The sequence below is a fragment of the Bombus bifarius genome, unplaced genomic scaffold, assembly GCF_011952205.1.
Source record: "Bombus bifarius isolate JDL3187 unplaced genomic scaffold, Bbif_JDL3187 scf7180000009200, whole genome shotgun sequence".
NCBI lineage: Eukaryota > Metazoa > Arthropoda > Insecta > Hymenoptera > Apidae > Bombus > Bombus bifarius.
The window spans coordinates 5,311,350-5,329,635 of record NW_022884965.1 but is presented as its reverse complement, the minus strand read 5'-3'; the positions used below and the strand labels follow the sequence as shown (position 1 = coordinate 5,329,635).

Sequence of the window (18,286 nt, the reverse complement as noted above, 5' to 3'; positions counted from 1 at the left end):
ATAAGCATTCAAGTGATATAACACGTTGCCTGGTCAGACGCATAAATATAAAATTAATCTCACGTTGCCGGCAACTTCCTACGCGCGTTACCATCGAGATTGCCTTAAACAAGACGTTCGAGGGCCCTGAAAAGCTTTCATCAAAGACACTTAAGACAGAAAGACCGGGCGATGGAATTTAGAAGAAAAGGAATTCGGATCGATATCGCGGACGCGTTCGTTAGAAACTTCCCGGGCAACGAGGATCTGTTAAGTTTCAGAACGTCGGAACGCTTAAAGCCCGTTATACAAAGAAAATATTCAATTTCAAGTCTTTTGTAGGATTTCATTATCGAGGTCTCGGGGAAATATCAAAAGTATTTTCCTTTTGCCGACCATCCCCAGCCTCTGCTCGCGCATTTGAGCTACCGGAATGCCTGAAATCTTTCGTACACCGTTGAAACGCTAAACTTCCACGCCGGCCCAGAAGACTGCCGATGTAATTTACATTTTCAATTCCTTCCTTCACCTTAAAGGTTGTGGCTAATTGAAACTAATAGCATCGCCGTTACCTTCCTACGCAATTATCGAACCATTAACCAAATAATAATCGAAGTATGGAGAAGTTCTCCCTTGGCAGACAGAATTTTGAGAATGTTGAAACGTACGATATTTTTGGCAGAAACAAGGCCCGGAATTTTTAAGAGATCAGGCAATTCTTCGATATCGCTGCAATGTTTGAAATCTTTTATATTCGATCGTTAATTTAGGTTAATATTCGAAGTGAACTTAATTTCGATCGAACTTGTCTGGCAACTTTTATTCTTAATATTTAGTAGCTTCGTTTGAATGTATTGTAGGTAGGACGTGACGTTAATTGTGACATTAGTTGATAATTGAAAAATATTGAAAATTTATTAGTCTAGAAATTCTATTGGATTTCTTATGTTTCCCAGAAAATTGGGATTTATTAATCTTTGTACAAGAACTTACAAGAACTGTGTCACTTTCAAACGAAGTTATTAATATTCCTATTTTATTCTCGTAGCATACTATTTCAATTATAATCTTCGTACATAGCATAGTAGGAGCATAGCATAGTGGATTGGTTGTCCTAGTGCTAATTCAGTACGAAAGTCTCTATAAAAACTAAGTGTGACAGGAGAAATCTGAGCTGCACATGATTTCCGTCGCATTTAATTTTCAGGACACGCAACTTCAACGAGCCACGTTCCAACTTTATTAAGCCGTCGAATAAAACCGGTTAAATCGTATAAGTCGGCTTTTGTAGTTGGAAAAAGGCGCTTTTAAATACGAAATAACCGTACAATATGTCTTGCCCGGCGTAACCAGTGGTTACTGTCCCTATGCAAATTTGAAGACGCCCCCGTTTCGTGGCGTTGTTATCTGGTTTTAAAGTTTCGACCGGAAAAAAAGAATCTATTAACGAGGTCGAGGAGTCCCTGATGGGATCCTAATTAAAAAACCCCTCCTTTTCTCCACCTTCGACGATGGATAATTCCGGCCCCGAGTTTTATTATATTCTCTCGGCGCAACTCGTTACAAAACCTCCTGGCTAACTGGTCGAAATTGCCGGAAAGTTTCACGCTGCTGGGACGAGATAATATTACAACAAACATCGACAAATTCTCTCGTATAACAAAGAAATCACATCGCTCGTTCGCTACGGAAATCACGTAACACGAAGTTTCCGCACAGAGTTGTTTCACTTATTAACATGGAAATATATTTCGCGTTACTCGAATTCTAAAGTGTCGGATTGTTACTGATTCGAGTGTTTAAAATTCAGATGGTCCTATGTTCTCCATACACGCCGCAGACTCGTATAGCGAAGGATAAAATAATGCTTAAAATTGACTTTAGTAACTATAACTATAGTAACTTTTGTACTATACTAATATTGCACCATACTGGTAACAGTCATTTGTTTTGTAGCGTGTAGCATATTTATTCGTTGCTCTTATTAAAGGTAAATGCATTCTGTAAAATTATGGTGTATCCTTATACTTTCTATATTATAAAATTTCTTCTGTTCGCCATGGTATTTCCAAAAATTACAATTTCATCGTGACTCACGCCCAAATCTTCTCCCTGTTCTCCTAAAAAAAGAAAAAAATAAAAATAGGAAGACTAAAACCTAAATCTTCACGGAGGACCGGAAGCTTCGAAAGATTTGAAAAGCCCGCGAAAAAAGCGCACGCTGCCTTTCCTCTTTTCACGAGCAACCACGAGCTCTGTGTGCATTGAAGGACTTAAAGGAACACGGGGAACGATCGAGGCTGGAAATTTGGAAAATAGACGCGGCTCCGGTTAGAAGCGTTCGCCTTTACGCGTTCTCGCGAGCTTTCACATCGCTCAGTGTCGATTTTCCCCGGGAGTTTTCAGCGAGAACACGCGGAAGGAGAAAAAGGGAAAAGGAGGAAGAGAAAGAAGGAGAGAGAGACAGACAGAGAAAGAGAGAGGTGAAGATAGACAAAAAGAAAGCAGCGGAGCAGCCCTGGTTCGACGTTTCAATGCAAACGCATCCTGCCGCAAGGATCTTCTCGCTGCTTATTTTCCCGACCGCGTTCGAACGTTCTCCATTAGCGTCGAGCGTTTCTTCGTTCCGCTCCCTTTTCCGCGTAGAAAATGGCCGACACGAAAAAAAGGGCGCGCGAAATTCTCGTCAAGCCTTGCGCCGCCGTCTATCTTCCTCTCACAGGTTCTGGTAAACGAATTACGATCCGAGCGTGTTGCGTGTCCGTGAGAAAAAGATCGATAATCGGATCGTCGGGGACGCGTACTGGCCGGAAGCGTGGCCGGTAATGCGGTTGCCGTTCCGAATACTCGAAAGAAAAATCGTAAATGCGGTTCGTTTGAGAATTTTTAACGCGTTCCGGTGGATTCTAAAGATGTCGCTTCGATTTGGGAACTTTGAATGGCTCCGGAGCAATGAAACGAAGTTTTATGAAGAGATGAGAATGAAGACCCGGGGCATTCGTTGGCTGAGAAGGAAGATTTTTGGAAGTACGGAAAATTTATGCAATATTTCTGCGATAGTCTTGCACTAGTCAAAATTTGCAAAGAGTGAGATGAGAATTGCTGGGAGCACAAATTTAGTATTTGGACGAAGCTCGAGATATCGCTGAAAAGACTCGGACAGTTTCATGGTCCATCGACTATTTTAGAAGAAATTGCAGATACTCTCCTTTAACAAAATTTGGGATAATGAAACTAATTAGTTGTGAAACGTAACTGTTGAGAAAAATTATCGAATCATGTGGAAATCGAGTTAACCGATTACGTGATGTTTTTCAGTTATGTGACACGAAGTTTCGATATAAAATACCACCACGATAACTCGGAATTTTCGCCTAAAAACATGTACATAAGAGAGAAGAAAGAGTTCTCTCCATAATGCAACTTATTTCATGTCGATAACTTGATTCGTTTTCGAGATACAACGTTTTAAAGTTTAACTGTTTGAAATACAACATGTCAGTGTCCATAGTAGTCGCCATGACCCACTTTTCCCGGAAATGCGTATGTTGGTACTAGGAATAGTAGAAAAAACCGTGACTCAGCGACTGCCAGTGACTAGCATGCGCGTGGTGGGGACATGGCATGCCTGTGTGTGCGTACGAGTGAGACATCCGAGTGTGCGACAAGGATCGAGTTAGCGAAATATTAAAAAATTATGGTGTTCCTTGCACGACGATATCTTGAGAACGGAACATCGTATCGACGTAATTCAAAAAGCATTTTGAAGGAGATTCCGTATTTTTAATAAAACTGGCGGAAATTTTCTGCGACTTTATGAAATTTTTATAATATAAATATATAAATATAATATAAAAGTTGAAAGTAGGATTTCTCAGTTATTTACTATAAAGCACTTGAGCTATTAATTTATAATAATCTATTAATTAAGCTAATAATTTGTAGCATTTAAGCATTAATTTATAACATTTAAATTATTCATCACAAAAGTCGTCAACTTCTGATTAATTCATTGAAAGGTATGTCACTTTGTATATAAGGAACATTCGACTCACGCGTGAAATCATTCTTGCTTGACCTCTCGTAACGTGAACATCGAAAGAAAATATTCACTCACTTATTAGCAATTTAATTATTAATTTGTAACAACTAAACAAATAATTCATAACAAATGAATTGTTGATTTATTATATCCAAATGATCTCAGCTATTTATAATATTTAGACTATTAATTAATAACATTTGAGCGATTAATTTATGATGTTTAAGCTATTAATTTATAACGTTCAAGCCACTAATTTATAACATTCAAGCTATTAATTTATAACATATAAGCCAATTAATTTATATCATTCAAGCTATTAATTTATGGTATTTAAACTATTAATTTATAAAATTTTAGCTATTAGATAGAACTTTTTATATTTTAATAAAACAACTATGGACAATATGTTCCTTTTTTTTTTACATTGATAGAACAATTGACAATACCTACACATTTCGTATTTTGAAAAAGCAATTTAAAATATGTTTTTTATATTTCGACAAAACAATCGATAACATAGTTTTTATATTTCCGTAAAGCAATTGACGATACGTTTTTTGCGCTTTCATAAATATTTTCCAATTTGAAAAAACGATTGACGATGTATTTCTCTATTTTGACGAAACTATACGTAAATTTAATTACTATTACATCGAATGTTTTTCTCCCATAAATCGCAATCATAAATAATTTTTGAGTAACATTTTATCCGTCGATCGTAAATAAGTCCAACTTAGAATCTAACTAAGAAAAACTGGGGAACATGCCCATAAATGACATAATCGAACCACAATTTCCCTGGTATCTGAGTTTACGGTAAATTTCTGAAATCAAGTTCATATTTCACACTCACGCCTCTTTCACATCAGCTCAGCGAAAAAAAGCCACTAGTCGAACTTCTGCATTGGTCAGCGTCGATTTCATTTCGGCAATCGAGGCCACACGGGAGGAAAACAGCGGACACACGCGCAGGGAATTCGGAAACTCGATGCCGCGGCCGCAGGCGGCGCTGTAACATCGAAAACCTATCGCGTTACAAAGGCTCTCGTACGTGAAATCGAAATAATTCAGATAGTTTCGCGCGGCGAACGCGCAAATATGTGATACAACTGATTCGATTCGCGTATCCGGATCCGAATTTCCACCGTTTGTTTTTCCGACGAAAAATGATCGGTTCGCATACCGCCCCTCCCGCCCGCCCTTCGGTTTTTACTTGCGCGATAAATGTCCGACGAAACTTTCGCCATTCTCCCCGCTCTATTGGATGATCGGTTTTGTTGCTAGAATATTCTTTTTTTCTAGATTTTTCGAGCCTCGATTTCGAGCATTTTCCAGGATCTTTCTGCTTTAAGCGTGGATTTAATCTGTTATTGTTTTGTTTGTACGATTTATATAAATTAAAGATTTATTAGAATTTTTAGAAAATCCAAAAAATATTGTAGATTTTCTTACGTTTTAACAAGGAACGTAAATTAATTGATTTGCCAAAATTGTTCTCTTACGTATTAAGGAGGCACACCACCTCGATGATATTTATTTAATCTTCCTTTTCCTTAAATCTTTGAAACTTCAAGTATCTCACTTGTACAGAATACTTCGTCAAAGTGTTTCATGAAAATTTGAATCTCTGATAAAATCACAGCCGAAAAGCGTCATGCGAACAAAACAGTGAGTCCCGAATGGAAAGACTCCTAACCTCAAAATTGGTATAAGGGACATGTACATATTTCTAAACGCAGTATAGGAGCTAACAGTCCATCAAGTACAAACTCTAAAACGAAATTCGACACACCACTCGAAACTCCCGTTGGCGATTAAAACAATTCACCAAAAGAATCAGAGCAGTCTCGTTTCATTAAACAAAGCCCATCCAACAGTCAGTTCATCAATATTGATCCGCCAAAGCGGACAGCGGTTGGATCGAGCATTTTGGCTCAATATTGCCGGGGAATACGGGAGCGAACAAACGAATTTCCGTCAAAGATTCAGCATCAGCCAACCAGAAAAAGCCTGCAAACAAACACGCGGTCGGTTGTCCGGTCAAAATTCCATGTTGTTCAATTTGTTAACACTTTAAAGAGCACGCCAGGAAGCGGGACAGATCCCTCTGGTCGGCTTACGGCTCGACCGTCAATAATGCACTGCGCGAGAACCGCCAGATTTTCAAAGCGGGAATATCGCGCGATTCCATTTGCAAAACCTTTAATCTTTAACGTTGAATCTTGTTTTAAACCATGTTCAGTCTCCAGGCTCCAGCCTTAAATCCGATGCCATTTTTTGATCACGTTGCGTCACGTGAAATTGTGTGTAGGTTAGAAAGTAGTTTGAAATATCATTTGCAGATGTCGTTGTTGTGCACGTGAGCTGAAAATTGTCACGCGCTAATAATTGTAATAGCTTCATATTTGTGATTCCTTGAGTTTCAATAGTGTTATCAGCAGACGCTTGCATCTTGTTCCGACATTTCGTGAATAATCCAGTTCGTTTCTTCAGGGCAGACCTGAAAAAAATAATGATTACCGTTTATGCAATCGATTTGTCTAATATTTTATTACTTTCCATAGCTATTGAAGACTGTAGACAATAGAATAAATCATCGCAGATTAACGTAACTAGACTGTGGACTTTCATGAATTTATCAGAAAGAAAATATGAAAAATACACAGAATGTAAATAATTTACAAAAATATATAAAATATCGAAAATATAGTAGTGGCATTTATAATATACAATAGGTGAAACAATTTTCTATCCGAGTTCTTTACTTTCTTTCATTGCATTCATAAAAATATAAATTTGCATAAAAACACGCCGTCTATATATAACGTATAATTGTTTCAGTTTATTAAATATAATTGTTCGGTGCTTAGTTGAAGGCAACGTAGAACGTCAGGAACTCCGAAACGGCCGTTCTTAAAACACGAAACACGAAACACGGAAAGTCTCGGTATTCTGTGCGCGGGGAGGGAATTTCAGGAATTGAATAATCGCCGGGAACAGTTCGTGCGCGCTCCATTGCGCTTTACTTTAAATCATTTCAGCAACAATTTCCCTCGAAGGATATAATCGCGCTGCATTTCGCCTCGAGTAAGGGTGGGGCAGGAGTAGGGGTAACAGAGTTCGATTGGAGCTGTGCACGCAGTCGAGCAAACTATTGCGTTTCGCATTAAACGCGTCACGAATCTCTGCGCGGATTAAAACGAGTAATTCCTAGCCCCGCGTTCTTTAACAACGTTTTTTTACAATCTCGGAAAAACTATAAAGATAACAGAGTTCGTATTTCATGAAAATTTACAGAAACAGAATCAAGAGAGAGAGAGAGAGAGAGTCCCGAAAGTTTTTGTAGTGCATCGAAAAGTAATTTTGCCCCATATCGTTTGTTGATAATAACAACATAGATCTTTCAGCAGTTGTTTAGATTCGAAAGTACGCGCGAGTGGGCGAATTTCTAGGAAATTTCGCCGTGTCTTCGGTTCACCATTCTCTAGTAAAATATTCCGGTTTACTGTAAATCGAGGGGCAGCAAGGTAATGCATAAGCCGCTTCGATACAATATCGAGATAGAGTTCAACCATCCGGAATGCTGCTCCGGGCAGGAAACCCGGCGAATTATGTATCGAACGTGCGAGATTCTCGAAAGCATGAGCTACGACAATCACTTTTCTGCGGTACTATCAACTGCTTATGTTATAGTTACTAGCAGTACATAAACCATTGCTTCTCTAAATTCCAATATAACGATCCGTGTTAAACAAGATATTCAATTAAGAAATTGGGAAAGAATTTCACGATACGATACAGAAAAGTGGAGCAAATCGTTGAATATGTTAAGAATCTTAGTAATTTCAACGATCTAATGTCTTATTAAAACTGACTCGTACTAACAGCAATAACGATAGTATCTAATTTATTCTTCATATTGTAATATTACGACATGTACGATTAGCGTAATCTAAAGATATTCGATAACATTCAATTTTTAACGATTCGACCAACCTAGTAACGTTTAAAAAATTAATTCCTCGTAACACAGATGCAATGTAATAATGTTTCATTCTCTATATCGCAGTATCCGAGACACATCTTAGTATAATTTAATCCAAGTTAATAATTTCTCTACTGAAAATTGCAAAGGAAAATATAAAAAGCTGCACGACCCGCGGTAACTTTCCGGAAAAGCAAAATGTCTGGCCGTTGATCGACGCGGTTCACATTCCGTTTCCTAGTTCGTAGCAGATCCCGAAACTTTCGATAACATCGTAAACTACCGTGCAAAAGTTTGCACGATGGAGTCGCCGTGGAAGTCAGAGATTCACGATTCTGTTACTGGATTATTTCTTTCCGTGAGTTTCTCCGATAATGCTCACGCTCGATATTCCCAACCTTTTCCGCTCGTATCTTTTGCCCCTGGACCATGGCTACCCTCTGCCACCTTCGTCTTTTGTTTCTCTCTCTCTCTCTCTCTCTCTTTCCCCGTTTTTTTTCTTTCTACCACTTTTTTGACGAGACAAATTTCCAGTGACAAATTTAGATCACCTAAGCTCCCGGAAAAAGTTGGATTAAATTTATTGTTACAAGAGAATGGTATTCGTCTTGTGAACCAACTGGAGTAACTGGATAGTAGGGTGGATTATAGCGAATTATGTTCACAGAATATTTATCACTTTTTCGAATTTCCTTTTTTCATCTCCGTACAAGGAAACAGCTCCGCGCAATTTCCTTTTCCCCGCTATAATTTCGTAGAATTAATTTTAATTCATTTGGTAGCATTGCCACTCTGCTATTGTACAATAATTGTTAATATCTAAATGCCATTTTAAAAATATGCATTATGTGCAATTTCATTTCACAGTCCAATTATTATCGAGCATTTATCGATCGAGATAATAACTTTGAAATTAATATGTCCCGTTTCTGTTAATTAATTTTAAACATAGGACGGTCGTCAATGACCAAATTCTATGATTCATAGAAACTCGAATTTGTACAAAAATTTGCACGCAACCCAATATGATCGCTGTTCTTCCAATTTTTTTCAAAGCAAAAAGTATTAAAAAAAAAGAGAAAAAATACTCTGACACGCCGTATTAGTCACGACTTGCAAAAGAAACAATTTGATTGAGTGGAAACAGTGGAGTTTTTCAGTGGTTTGGATTGCGCATTTGGTTAGCCAGACGCGGATCAGCGCCATCAGCGCGCGGATCGCTCGCGATACCCGGCGGGCTTTGCGCGCTCGCTTAAAATTTAATTCGAGCACAAATCCTCGGCTTTGTGGCGGTTCACCGGCCGTGATTGGCTGCCACCTAAGTTTAAGCTCGCCGGCTTTAGCTGGAGCGTCGAGGAGCGTGCGTGCGCGCCGCGTAATCCGACGAGAACGATCGCCCTCTGTGCGTACACGCTCGCCCGAAGATAGATTCGCCGACGCCTATGGATTAACCAATCAAAAAGAGGAAGATTCACTGGGATAAAGTTTTTCGAAAAAACTTGCAGTTTTTTTTACATATTTCTTGCCGAATTTGTATGCGCTATGTGTCTGGAAAAGATAAATCTAAAATGATTTATTTAATTTGAAATGAGATATGCATGGTAAAATGGTCACGCTAATTCTATCGTGATTTATGGTTATTTAAAATAAAGAATTAAAAGTAGGATTTATCAAAAGTTATCTTTGGATTACTTCATTTTACGATGTGATATCTTAGGGTTTTATTTTTTCATGTACAATGATTATTTTATTCTGTGGATTTATGAAGAGTTCCGTAATCGCGGTGTATCTCATTTTTAATTTTTAAAAAATTGAAGAAAAAACATTGGATGACTATATTTTAAAGTTTCAGTTTAATTACGATTTTATTAACATTTGAGCGAGGTAAATGCGACAAATGAATCGTTAATAATTGATTATGAATAATTTGACTTGAATTCGGTAAACGTTGCTGATGAAATTGCAATATGATTATCGACGATATATGTATATTATTTTATAACATCATTGATCAATTAATATTTACCGGAATTAAGTTCAAAGCATAATCCACGACAGATTGGTATGTATAATTATATTTAAATGTTTTGTCTTGCGTGAATAATACTGTGAAATTATCATCCATAGCTGAACAGATATGCGTAAATAGCGTTTCGCAGCGACCGAAGATACGCAAAGACAAATATTCCATTTCATATTCTATTACAAATATTTGAACAACATCCCGATTCCCGCCAATTTTCCGCGTCATCATTCTTAAATTATAATAAAATTAACAATTTCAATTTCAACATCGAGATGACACGTATTTGATTACACGTATATTTTTCGAACAAGTCAGCAACATAATTTATTAAAACCCATGTATTCTTCTTCCAATTTCCGCAAAAATTCCCAGTCATCGTATCTTCGAAACTTCATACAATGAAAATTCCAACGAGGTTCTAAATATAGACGAAATTGTCGGAACAAGGAGATGCAATCAGTATGTGGTCAGACGTACCGTGCAATGTATCCAATAAGCATATATTTTTCTGAACAATTCTTTTAGATGTCTTTCATTTCCAAGATACGTGGATAAAATACGACAAAATGAACGATACTGTCGAAATAAGGAAATATGGACAATATACGATCAGACACACCATGCATACGTTCATGTACAATTTTTCAAAACTTTTTAGAATTTCAGAGTCGCTTAAATGAAGCAAAGCGAGTCAAGTCCCCTTTATTTATCGTTAATCAACCTCGAGATCTTTCACAAAAATTCTCTCGACCTTCTGAAAGCGTCCTAAAACCAACCCCTCGAAAGCCATCAACAAGATTTACTAAAAAATTCCACCCTCGATTTCCCTTTTCACGTGGTTGGAGCCATCGTCGGCGGATCACAGAGGAAGCAACAAAACTGTCGGAAAAAACCGGGGTCAGCACGGTGGAAACGATCGTGTACGATAATTCGTGGCCGTTAGCCGCAGTCCGCGTCGCGACGCCCTCATGGGCGTCGTTAGCAGGGACCACGGAGTGGCGTGCGTATTTACGCAGCGGAGGAATCAATAAACCATGTCCGAGAACGAGATGGTGGCGGCCGCCATTCGACAGGAAGGGGTGAAACTCACCCTTGCACGCCATCCGGCTATTAGACAATACAAACAACCGGCCTGCCGCTGATCATGTCCGCCCAACAACGAGCCCAACGCTTTTTTTCTATATCCTGCTACCCCTTTTATCGTGTTGTCGCCCAGTGGGAACAGGCTTTGGGCTTATCGAGAGAAAGAAAATTTTAGATCGTCGATGGTTGTGGAATTTCAAGACTGGAGAAAAATTGTTTGAATCGTGATTGGTAATTGGGGTGAATCGATCGTTGAAGATGGGACAAAGATTTCGAAAGAGAGAGGCAGGAAATCTTTGTGACAAATTGTCTCTAACGATAGATATTTGCAGAGTGGAGTGTGTCAGACTCGATGTTTGTAATAAATTATTTTTAACAATAATTGTCTATGGAATGCAGTAGATCCCGTTTTAGTTGGGTACTAATAAATAATTTGATGAAACGAAAGATTTTAAGAAAACTTTAAAGATTTTAGAGGAAAGAAGAGTAAGGATAATTTGTTCAGAAATTTGGCTCGTTTAATTACTTAATTAGGGCGAATTGAGTGACGATGACGAAGGAAAGATTGGACGAGATTTAATTAGAAGTTGGTTCAAAATAATCCAATCTACACACAGACACAAATCATCCGCTCATCTTCACCGATGAAACACTCGATATAAAATTTTTCTGAGAACACCGCGTAACAATCAGCTACCCCAGATTCACCCCGTCGTTCTCAGAGGACCAAGGTGCTCATCAATTATAGCTCATTCATCGGTAACTCCGGAATTCTGGTTTACGCTCGATGGGGTCGTTGTTAATAAGTTGCAGGAGGAGGAAAAAGGAGGAGAAGGGTTTGGGTTAAGGGAGTTGGATATAAGGAACGAAGCTTGTTCTATGACTGGTTCTCGTGGCGCGTTATTAATCCACGTGCCTCGACTAGGCATCGGAATTATCGAGTGGCCGTGACGAGGTGACTTTAACGGAGGCTCTCGTTAAAATGCGAATACTCGACTTGACATGGCCGATTTCTCTTAACGCGGAGATAAATACGCTTCGTCTGCCGCGTCCCATTACAGGGGTGGAAAAAGAAGAATAGCCCACGCGTCGGAACCAGGGAAATATAATTAATGCGTTATGGCTTTCCCTTCGTTTCAGTTCTTTTTCGAACTTTCCCGTATGTGCTCTCAAAGTTTTCGTTTCACTTAGAGCGATATTTTTCTTAATTTCGCAGAAACTTTGATAAACGTTGATAAATTTATTAAAGTTGCGGATTAAGTTTTAAATATAAATTTTAGTACCCTTAATCTCCTGGAAACTTCATCTTTGACAAATCTATTAAAGTTGTAGGTTAGAAAGAAGTTTCAAATTTTAATTTTAGTCTTCTTAGTTTCTTAGCTTTCTTTCCTTTAATATTTTTATCGCTTGCGATGTTTTCTGAAGACTGAAATTCTTTGTTTCGAGTGCTTGTTTAGTCGAATTAAAATTATAACTTTTTATATTATTTAGGGTAGCCTATTTCATCGAATTTCAAATTTTATCAGGATCATTAGTATGCCTAAATTTCTTTTTAACTCTAATCAACCGTGAAGAATTGAATTTCTAGATTTTCCAGAACTTTCTATCCAACGCAAATGCGATCTAAATAAAAAGTGACTGTTTTTGGTTCCAACGTCGAATTACAAATGAAAAATTTAGAACATGAAAAAGTTACGACGATTTTTTTCCAGCGTGGAAAGGAGAACGTGTCGTTGGTTACAAATGCTGCTTGTTTCCGAAACTGCGAGCATTGCGATGAATCATTTTTAAACGCATTACGAACGCAACCGCGAGATTTATGCGATTCGTAAGCATTCCGTGAAATGCGTTTAGCCAGGGACGATGAATTAGCGATCGTTTGATGATAAAACGAAACGGTGTTTTTTTCTCTCTTTTTTTTTTTTTTTTAATACCTAACACGGACGATATTAACTGAAATTTTTTCAGAAACTATAAAAAATGTTATATTTCTCAGTTAATTTTTCGTTTCGCGACGATTCGTTCGTTTTGTTGGGATTTTTTAATTCAGAAACTCGAAACATAACTTCAGGAAATTATGAAATTTTGATTTCTTTAACGTCCGTCGAATTTGCAAAATAATAAACTTTACAAATCCAAACAAATTTCCAAGTTATTCTGCGAACAATAAAAAATTGTTCCAAATTAACAAATAAATCGTAAACCATGACTTTATTATTGTAACAGAGACAAGAAGATTTATGAAACATCGTCCATTGTTTAGAGAACTCAATTTTACCAGTTGAGCGTCAAGCAAGAGAGAGAGAGAGAGAGAGAAAGAAAATAACGATAATACAATAAATAATCGACGATAAATTATTTCGACGAGCAGGTCAACGAACGAAAAACTCGTCCCCTTGTTTTTTCGATGCGATCGCATAAATAAATCACGACGATCGCGCTGAGACAGCTCATTCTCTGTCCTCCCGTTGCAATCTACGAGTAATGACAACGGCGTTATCGACAGACTGATAACTACGAGCAAGAGTAGCCACAGCGCGAAAATTGTTCGATGAAAAACGCTTTTCTCCTCCCTTCGTGTACCACCGTTTTCGTTCGGAATTTATTTGTTGACCATTTTAATCCTTCGAAACTATTTTTTTTTTTTCATAGTTTTTGTAAGATAACTTTAGGCTTTACTGGTATTTCTAAAAGAATTCTTTTATCAGTTTCTAGAAGAAAGATTTAATTTAGCTGGACCTAGGTTGCTTTTTTAAATTATTACTTGTTCATTTGGAATCGTTTCCTATGATGCCGAAGGTAGCTTACCAATTGATTTCAATTTATAGAAGGTTGTTTTATTCGTTCGTGGATTCTTTAGACAGATATTTAATTGGTGAACTTTTTTTCAAACGGTTGTTTGCTTCTCCGAATTTGTTCGATGGTCTGAAACTTTTTAGAATTCGTTATGGTTTGCGAAATAACTTTAGAATTTCTATTGGCTATTGAAATAGAAATTTGAAAAACTCGAACAGCGAGAGTACAGTGGTAATACGTTCGATGGACACGTGTGGCGAGCGTGAAATTAAAATTCGGATTGGATATCCGCGATGGGTCCACGGCCCTTACATTCGTTTCTTTTTCAATTACGGTATCACTTTCGATTCGAGGCCGTCGGGATTCACTTACAACCACCGTGTCCGCCGATGGAACTTCCGTGTAATTGGAGTGGTTCCCTGGCGAAACTTCGCTGAAACATTTAATCAACATTCTCATCAACTCTCACACCACGATAGAAGAACGTGTTCTCGTAATAACCTATGGATGAAATTCTTCCAGTCTCACCCCTTTCTGTACTTCCCCCTCCCACTCCCTTGTTAAGAGACCTACTTTCGTTTTACACGCGGATTAACCCTTCTCAGTCGTAACGTTTACATCTTTGGATTTCGCAGTCGAATCACGTGAATAGGTTAGGATTTATAACTGTTTCATGGTCTCGTATATTGGCCTATTAAGCTGTTCATGAAGTATAGCAGCGAATATTTGAGGACATTCGGAGTTTCAATGGAGAGTGGGTTAATTGGAGATAAAGTTGAAATGGAGGGGATAGTGCAAGGACATTGTTAAATTTTGGTATTATTCGAGGTATACTTTACGCAAGATATAGTTATGCTGTTATAGAAGGATTTGAAGATAGCCTGGTATCTTTGGAGATGCGAGAAACTTTATTTAGAGTCCAAATTTCTGGGACAAAATATCATGATTCAGAGTGAAAATATTCATAATCCAAGGAATCGAATCTATTATCTAAATATAGAATCTAGCTAGTCTCGTATCGTTTAAGTATTTCGCGCCGTGCTTCGATTCTTATCCGCTTTCAAGCGTGGTTTGCTTATATTACGTTTGAACGTAGTCATCAAATATAACTTATATTTTGGTTAGAGTTTCTCCTCAGGGCTCCTCTTGACAAATCATTTATCTACCTACTACTACGTATCCTAAAAACCTATCAGTATCATCTCTACATTCGTTTGAACATTGCCATGAAACATCACTTATGTTTAGGTTAGGACTAGTTTAGGCTTTTGGTGATTTAGGTTAGGTCAGGTTTAGGTTACTTTTCAGACATCTTTTTGAGAAATTCGTAATCTAGGATGATAAAATCTAGTAATTTTTACAACCACTTGAAAATAGTCATTAAACGTCACTTAAGCTTAGGTTAAGATTATTTTCTAGGATTTTTCTTGATAAATCCTTAGTCTGCCATTGTATGACTACTTAAACATAGTCATCAAACACGTTTTATCGATGGTATAACTATCGACTTAACGATCCAAACAACATAACTTTTAAGAGTCTCCTTGTCCATAATGCTCCGCTATTTCGGCACTATTCTGATTGCGTTTTTCAATTCGACCCCCGAATGGAACAAACAAATAAAAGTAAGCGATAACAATGATCATTGGTGAGTATCGTGGAGGTCGTAAAAGTGGCCGATTCGACGTTGCGTCTCAAACGATACAGAGAACAGAACGATCGGTCGATGTGGCACCGAGCTTTAAAGGATCGCCACGAAACTCTTCGGATCATCGAGAAACGATAAAACGTCCGAGTTGTCGTGGCAATAATCCGGAAGTTGTAGAATCGATCCTGAGAGCACGTCGCAGCTGCCAGATCGGAAAGCGTTTATGGGCTAACGAGTTGGATTTTTCAACGACCCCACTCGTAGAAATTGAAGTATTTTTCGACGTTTTGAGTCAGTTGATGAGAAGGGCGTACTTTTAGAAATTTTATTGCAATTTTTAGAAACGAAAATTTAATTGATTAATTTTAGTAAATTTGATAAAATTTAATTTTAGTATCGTTATTTTGCTTAGAATAATCCTTATCGGTTCTTTCGTTCCTCCAACTACTTGAAATTTGTCATTTCATCAAGCTTCTAAATATTTTGGAATATTTCCATCTTTTAGTATTTTCCATTCTAAAGTTTCGACTCTCCCAAATTTTTCGTCCCGGAACTTTCAAATTCTTCGAAATGTTCGTGGGGGAACTTTTCAATCTTTCGAAATCTGTTATTTCAGCGAATCTTTTTACCCAGCCCAACTTCAATCTCGCCCATTAATTTTTTCAATTTCCAAGGACATTTCGTTCAATCAATTCATCGTGTAAATCAATTTTCCCAATTCGTGCATTAAATTTTAGCGTTCCTATATCGAAAAGATATTCACTATAACATTTACCATAAAATTTCTGGCAATGAAAATTCTGAAAATGCAACATTGTACAGTATCCATTATTATACATCATAAAACATAGAAAACAAAATTACGATATAACGTAATAACACTATACGATATTAAAATAATACGAAACTAACGACTCAACAGATACACTCAAATTCCAAGTCTTCCAAAAACATCGTGCATTAAAATATCCATAACTGCGATCACTAAAAATTACGCTCGGAACATTGTTTCAAAAATCCAAACAACATTTCTGACAACAACATCGGTACATTTAAACTTCCCTCAAAAAAAGAAAAATAAAAAAAAGTAAAAATTCGTCGCCTTAGCCAGCATGAAAAAAGAAGAAGAAAAAATGAAAAAAACGGACGAAACATGAAAGGGGTTGGGTAAAAGTTGCGAGAGTGGTCGAGTTGGGTCGACAAAAGCGGTCGGGTTCGGCGCGTTTAACTCCGAGCCGTTTGCGGTTCACGAGCTGAAGGGCAGAGAGCGTTCCCTTCGCTTCCGGTTGCCTGATAGTTACTCCAAATGCGATCACGAGAAACCGCTCTCGGATACCGTGTCCGCGGCTTCGTTGACATGCATACAAACTTGGACAACTTTCGAATTGTAGATCGGCTGCATGTACAGGCCAACGTGGAAAACTTGGACGAGGGTGTTCTTCCATCGAAACAGCTCCAAGAGACGCCTTTCAGACCTTGGAGAGGCTAGTTGCTTTCCATTTTAGAAAGTTAATCGACCGAGTATTCTTCTGCCTTGATGGGAAATTTGGAAATTTCTCGCTCCTTTCTTTCGAACAAATTTTTCATTTAGTTTATACTTTTAGAAAATTAATCGGTCGAGGACCGTTCTGCTTTGAGAGGACATTTGAAAATATTCAGACGTGTACACCGTAGTTTACAATAATCGCAGTTTAGTTATGTTTTAATAAGTAAGAAAAAGAGGAGTATTTTATTTGATAGAGGAATGAACACAAAGAGAACTGAAAAACACGCACAAAATATATTGGGACAAAAATATTCGATAATATGGTAGAATAAATAATCATACCGATTTCCTAACAAAAACTCTATTTTATAATAATCTACAATAACATTCTACGCGAGCTTGTAAGGCTTTGCTACCAAAAGCGTGCAACTTAATGCAAGAAAAACATCCATTAGTGTATCTTAAAGTTACGGCGAAGTTCCAGACGATATTCTTGGGAACAGTCGATTTATAAACGTCAGAGACCAGCACACACGCATCTCCGTCCTCTCTTTTATGAACCATGAACCGCGTTCGAAGTGTACGAATGGCTAGCTATTCGCGTTGCGAAACGTCTGAACTCGCTGATGCGTGCGTTTCACGCATATATATTTATCTTTCGAGTCTGCTTTTATGCTTGCTCGCATTGATCTCGTGCTTTGAGACCATCTCGAGGCTTAAATAACGAGCAACTGTCGATAAACAGACGTACAAATGTACAAGATACAAATGAGCGCAAGGTTCTTTCGTGGAAAAGGAAATAACAGAAAGAATGTGCAGCGTTGTTTCGGACGCGCGAAGAAATTTGGTCTGTGCCATTAGATAAGCACGGAAGATTTTTAAATTTTGGTTAAATTAAAGTTTAGGTAGGCAGTGAATAGAATTGCCGATTTCTAGTTTCCTGGCAATATCCTGGTGCCTTTTATTTTATTTAAGCTGAATTTTGCGAGATTTTCATTTCCAGTTCTTCGTTGATATTCTTATGCTGCATGTTATCGTAGTAGTTTGAATTTCAGTTAGGTTACATTATTTAATCTTAATTTGTATTCTTTATTCTTTATACATTATAAATGTTACTAAATGCTGCAAATTACGTGAGCTTGGTCACATCATTAATCAGACCTCTTTCCACCTAAAAATAACGAAGAATCAATTACGTCGAAAGAAATGTCATCCAAAAAGAAAAATATGGACGTTCG

At 37.7% G+C, this 18,286-nt stretch overlaps 1 protein-coding gene across 4 annotated transcripts in view; it reads left to right on the top strand.

Moving 5' to 3' along the window:
- The window catches only part of LOC117214206, a 311,214-nt gene that overhangs the window by 248,641 nt on the left and 44,287 nt on the right, over positions 1-18,286 (top strand). The window lies entirely within an intron of this gene.